Below are 6,209 nucleotides of genomic sequence, written 5' to 3' on the forward strand. Positions count from 1 at the left end.
TAACATTGGTGAATGTTATTAATTAAACGACAGATTTTATTTGGGTTTCATCAATTTTTCCACGAGTGTCCTTTTTCTGTTTCAGGATCTAATCTAGGATCCCACATTACATTTAGAAAAGCATTGGTTTTGGTTTACTTTTTCTTAAAAAATAGATTTATTGAGATAATTTGCATACCATATAATTTACCTATTTACATTGTACAGTCCAATGGTTTTTAGCGTATTGACAGAATTATGGAAATATCATCACTATTTAATCCCAGAAAATTTTCATCACCCCAGAGGAAGGGCCCTACCCATTAGCAGTCCTTCCCATCCTCCTCCCGCCACTCACACTCCTGGCAACCACTTGTCTACTTTCTGTCTCTATAGATTTGCTTGTTCTGGACATTTCGTGTAAATGGAATCATATAATATGTGGTTGTGACTGGATTCTTTCATTTAGCATAACATAGAAAAATCAATGTTTTAAAATTTTTATTATTATTATTATTATTATTATTTTTTTTTAGAGTCTCCCTCTTTTGCCATGCTGGAGTACAGTGGCACAATTTCGGCTCACTGCAATCTCCGCCTCCCAGGTTCAAGCGATCCTCTTGCCTCGGCCTCCTAAGTAGCTAGGACTACAGGCGTGTGCCACTATGCCCGGCTAATTTTTGTATTTTTAGTAGAGACAGAGTTTTGTTATGTTGGCCAGGCTGGGCTCAAACTCCTGACCTCAAGTGATCCTCCCGCCTTGGCCTCCCAAAGTGCTGGGATTACAGGCATGAGCCACTGCACTACCCAAGACTAATTTTTTTTTTTTTTTTTTTTTGAGACGGAGTCTCGCTCTGTCACCCAGGCTGGAGTGCAGTGGCGCGATCTCAGCTCACTGCAAGCTCCACCTCCCGGGTTTACGCCATTCTCCTGCCTCAGCCTCTCCGAGTAGCTGGGACTACAGGCGCCCGCCACCACGCCCGGCTAATTTTTTTGTATTTTTAGTAGAGAGGGGTTTCACCGTGGTCTCAATCTCCTGACCTCGTGATCTGCCCGCCTCGGCCTCCCAAAGTGCTGGGATTACAAGCGTGAGCCACCGCGCCCGGCCTAAGACTAATTTTTTTTTATAGCAGTTTTAAGTTCACAGTGAAACTGAGTAGAAGGTACATAGATATCCCATATATTCCTGGCCCCGCACACAGCAGCCTCTCCAATGTCAACGTTCCCCACCAGAGTGGTCCATTTCTTACAAGCAATGAATCTTCGTGGAAACGTCGCCATCACCCACCTGCCCGTGGTTTACGTTAGGGTGCGCTGTTGGTGGTGTGCATTCTATGGGTTTGGATAAATGAATAATGACACGTATCATACAGGATAGTTTCACTGCCCTAAAAATCCTCTGTGCTCTACCCAGCCATCCCTCCCCTCAAAATAGCATTGTTTTCAATAGTGAAAAATTGGAAATAATTTGAAGATCCATTGACAGATGAATAGCTAAATAATTTTGATATATTCACAGAATAAAATACTATTCAGCTGCGAATATAAATGATTTAGACTACATCTGTCATCTTGGATGGATCTCAAAATACTAGTGAACAAAATAAGCCAGCTGCAGAGGGATTCGTGATTGCCAATAACTATAATATCAATGATAATTGTGGCCAACACTTAATTGAGTGATGACTGTGTGCTGGGCATGGTTCTCTTCATAAGGATTGCTAATTTATTATGCATGAGCTAGAGGCCATTTATATAAGGTTTTAAAATGAGCACAATAATACTACATATTGTTTATAGAAGCATACATATGCAATAAACGAATAAAAACAGGCACAGAAATGATGAACACCAAGTTCAGGGCAGTGGTTACTTCTAGGGTGGGAGGAAAGAGGGTGGAATCTGGACGGTAGGAAGGATTTGTATTGCACCTGTAATGTTTGATGTCTGAAGCTGGGTGGTGGGCATGGCTGTTTGTTATTCTCCATCCTTTTGGTATGCCTGATACATTTCATAATAATTTTGAAAAGGACAAGACTACTGCAGAGAAATGCATAGAGTGAGCTCTGTTTGGGTTTTTAAAATGATTCCTACATCTATGCTTGCGGATGTAAGCACCAGCCCTGGAAAACATTGCAAGGGATTCTTAGCATTCCCAAGCTTTGGGGAAGGGCCCAGGGGGCTGGGGAGCTGATTAGGAGGGGATACATGCTTTTTCCTGCTGCCTTTTGAATTTTGTACCACACGTATTATTACTTATTAAACTAGCCGGGCGTGGTGGCACATACCTATAGTCTCAGTTACTTGGAAGGCTGAGGCAGGAGGATCACTTGAGCCCAGGTGGTTGAGGCCAGCCTGGGCAACATAGTGAGACCCTGTCTCTTTAGAAAAATCAAAACAGGCCGGGTGTGGTGGCTCACACCTGTAATCCCAGCACTTTGGGAAGCTGAGGTGGGTAGATCACCTAAGGTCAGGAGCTTGAGACCAGCCTGACCAACAAGGTGAAACCCCATCTCTACTAAAAATACAAAAATTAGGCAGGGGTGGTGGCAGGCACCTGTAGTCCCAGCTACTCGGGAGGCCGAGACAGGAGAATTGCTTGAACCTGGGAGGCGGAGGTTGCGGTGAGCTGAGATCGTGCCACTGCACTCCAGTCTGGACAATGGAGCGAGACTTCATCTCAAAACAAAACAAACACACAAGATAATTCAACCTCTAATCACATATTTCCTTTTGCTTTACTAGGTAATTTCCTACCCAGGACCTCATTTGCTCCCACAAAGGCCCTGGAGTTCCAGCTACTGTTAGGCCCTTTCAGATGAGAAGGCGGAGGCGCAGACAGGTTCCTTGCTTCCTTGGTCAGTGGTTGGTGTAGTCTTGGAACCCAGGTGGCTGGTTCCCAGCTGAGGTTCTTCCTGCCCTGGACAGTGGAGCTCAGTGGGAGGGGTACCCTGGGCCAATCCTCAGCATCGGAGGCCACAGTGTGCTCTCTTTGGTGTTCTATGTGGCCAGATGAGCTGTTGCAGAGGTGTCCACAGGCAGAGCTTGGGCAGTGCTGTGGTGCGGCCCCCTTCCTCATGAGGTGGCCACTGCCTCTGGGACTGTGGGGCAGTGCTCAGTGCTGCATGGCCATATGAGAAACCATAGTGACTTCAGTGGTCCCCCTGTGTCCCCTGATGTCCCACAGCTGGAGGTTTGGGGGAGGTTTATACTGCAGGAATGAAGGTTTTTATGTGCTCAGACTTAAACAGGCATGGGATCACCTGGAGGGCTTGCTAACACACAGCTCACTGGACTGTGCCCAGAGTTTCTGATTGCGTGCACGCGTGCGTGTGTGTGTGTGTGTGTGTGTGTGTGTGTTGGGGATCAGGGGAACTTGCATTTGTAACCAGCTCCCAAGTGATCTGATCTGCTGCAGCTAGTACAGGGACCACACCCTGAGAACCACTGCCTTAGAGCCTCCTCTTCTGTAAACTAGGGGCTGATGGAGCCACAGGGGACTGCCAGACAGCCGGTATACAAGCTGTCCTGCCACTAAAGTCACCCATGCACCCTGCACTCTGAGGGCCTGTGGCTGTAGCACTGGTGTCTGTCACCCACCCCTTGCCCCAGTCAACTGAGCATGCGGTTATATGGAGCAGTTTCTCCACCTTCCCATCAGACTCCCCTGGGAGCCTGTTGAAAACAGATTCCCAGGCTTCCTTCCTACTGAATCCGAGTTCCCAGAGGAGGCCTGGGCATCCCCCTGTTCACAAATGCCCCCTGCTGTGCTCAGGGAAGTGGAATGCAGGGATGCAGACCTAGCCTCGCCAGCAGTGCCTGGAGCGTGTGGGAGATGCAGAGTCTGTGACTCTCAAATCCATCCCCAGTGCCTGTGCTGCACACAGGAGTGAGATGGATGGAGCTCGGCCCCTCCCCAGCTCAAACATAACTCCCCCAGAGAGGTGCGGCAGACAGAAACGGGAGCTCCCATGCACTCCAGGCGGCATGTCAAATGGTGCCACCATTGCAGAAAACTGCTTGGCAGATCGTGAACAAGTTCAACATTGAAATACCACAGGACCCAGCAGTTCTACTTTTCAGTATACGCCCCCCCACAACAAATTGAAAATAGGTGTTCAAACAAAAACTCGTGCACAAATGTTCACAGCAGCCCTATCCATGATAGCCAAAAGGTGGAAAAAACCCAAATATTCATCAATTGACAAGTGAATAAACAAAATATGATCTACTCATTCAGTGAAAAAATATTCAGCCATAATAAAGAGCAAAGTTCTGATACCTGCCACAACTTGGATGAATCTTGAAACATTGCAGTAAATAAAATAAGCCAGTTACACAAGGAGAAATATTTCCTGATTCCATTTATACGAAATGCTCAGAACAGGCAAATCTATAGTGATGTTAAGTAGATTTGTGGTTGCCTGCAGCTGGGGATGGGGCGGTGGCGGGAACAAGGAGGGCCTGCTCACTGAGCATGGGATTTCTGTTTAGGGCGATGGAACTAGGTAGTGGTGATGGCTGCACAACATTGAATTTATCTAATGCCAATGAACTGTACATTTTAACATGCTCAGTAAGGACACTCCACCTGAATACATTCTTGCTAGCATGTGCCACGTGCCCACCCATGCTCCATTCCCCTTCTGCCTTGTTAAGATTTTGTCCTCCACCCCACCCACCCCATTTTGTTCCTGGCAGCACAGTGCCAAGCTAACCACTCGCTCTGCTATTCGGCCTTGCTTCTAATTTGCTGTGGACACCATTGTGGCTGATGTGTTGGTAGACGTTTCTGGGAAAGCATTGACTTTTCTGTTAAAAGAGACAGACTTGCCTGTCATAGTCTTGTCCTTTCTTCCTACCTTGGAAGAGAATGTGGTGTGTGGAGTGGCAGCAGCCTTTGGGTGCTGTGAGGTGGTAAGTTTGAGGGAATCTGAGACTTGACACTGTTGAGCTGTCAGACCAAAGCTGGGAACCACCCACCTCTTCTCCAGCACATACTTACTAAGAACATCCTATTCTAGGTGCTGGGGCAGTGAACAAGACCAACAAATCCAGGCCCTTCTGGAGCTTACATTTTTGTGTGATATGAAAAGAATAAACCACTATTTGTTTAAATTGCTTTTAATTGGAGTTTCTGTTATTTGCAGCCAAACATGATATCAACAGACACAACTGTTTACTTCCATTGTTTGATCTATTTCCAGGGGTCAGAGTGAAAACGTTCACATCTATGTTAAGGTGCTCTGGCCACATAGCTAACAAGCTCCAGAACTTGGATGAGGACAAGAGTTCTTTGAGGCTGGAGCCCAGACTCTGTTTCAATACATGTCCTTTTAATATCTGTCCCACCGCTCTGCACAGACCCTGCCCAGGGTCTGTCTTGTGGGTTGAAGTGTATGCAGCAGCACCATAGTGATGTGAACACCACACCTTCAGAGGACTGGATGTAAGACGATACTGTCAAGCGAAAAGTGGTCGTTATCCCGAATGCCAACTAAAAGGGCATTGTCAAGGAAATCACACCATACCACTCAATGGGATCTCACACCACCATTTCAATGAAGGGCTGGGGACTGACGGCCATGCAAGCAAGGTTTGGGGGCTAAAGGGAAGCCAAGGGAGCAAGAGTGGAGGTGTAGGTGCGTCATGATTCAACACAGGGAGAAGGTGGGTGTTAGGACTGGAGGTGACTTGGGTGCCTGGATGCGAACTCAGCATGGTGGCAGGGCTGTGGCAATTCTCCATTTTCCAGTGTGTGCCTAATGTGGTTACATGGCATTGAAATTCAAAGCCATAACTCTTAAAAAAACAAACCTCAAACATGTGCACCCCCAAACTGAAGGAGGGACTTCTCACTGCTCCCTTAGGAGGATGCAGGCACCTAACGGAACATCAATATCCTGGCTCCCTCCCAGGGCATCGGCCTCGTCTGTGGCCCCGCCTCCTGGTCCCAGGGATTGGCTGATAGATGCCCCACCTACTCCAGCTCAGCCAATCATGGATCCCCCTTCTTTGCCAGTGATTGGTCAATGTGAGGCATGTGACCAGTGGGCCCAGAGTCCTCTGCGCGCCTTGTTCAAAGGCGGGAGTAGAGTGTGAGCCAGTCCCAGAAGGTGGGTTGACGGCCGTGGGCGGCCGCATCCTTCCCGAGACCTGGCTGAGGTGGCGCGGTGGTTGTTGGGGGAAAGGTGGGCCTGGCTTTGGCCGCTCCCAGAGCGGGGGCCCCC

Source organism: Symphalangus syndactylus, chromosome 1 (genome assembly GCF_028878055.3).
Source record: "Symphalangus syndactylus isolate Jambi chromosome 1, NHGRI_mSymSyn1-v2.1_pri, whole genome shotgun sequence".
NCBI classification, from domain to species: domain Eukaryota; kingdom Metazoa; phylum Chordata; class Mammalia; order Primates; family Hylobatidae; genus Symphalangus; species Symphalangus syndactylus.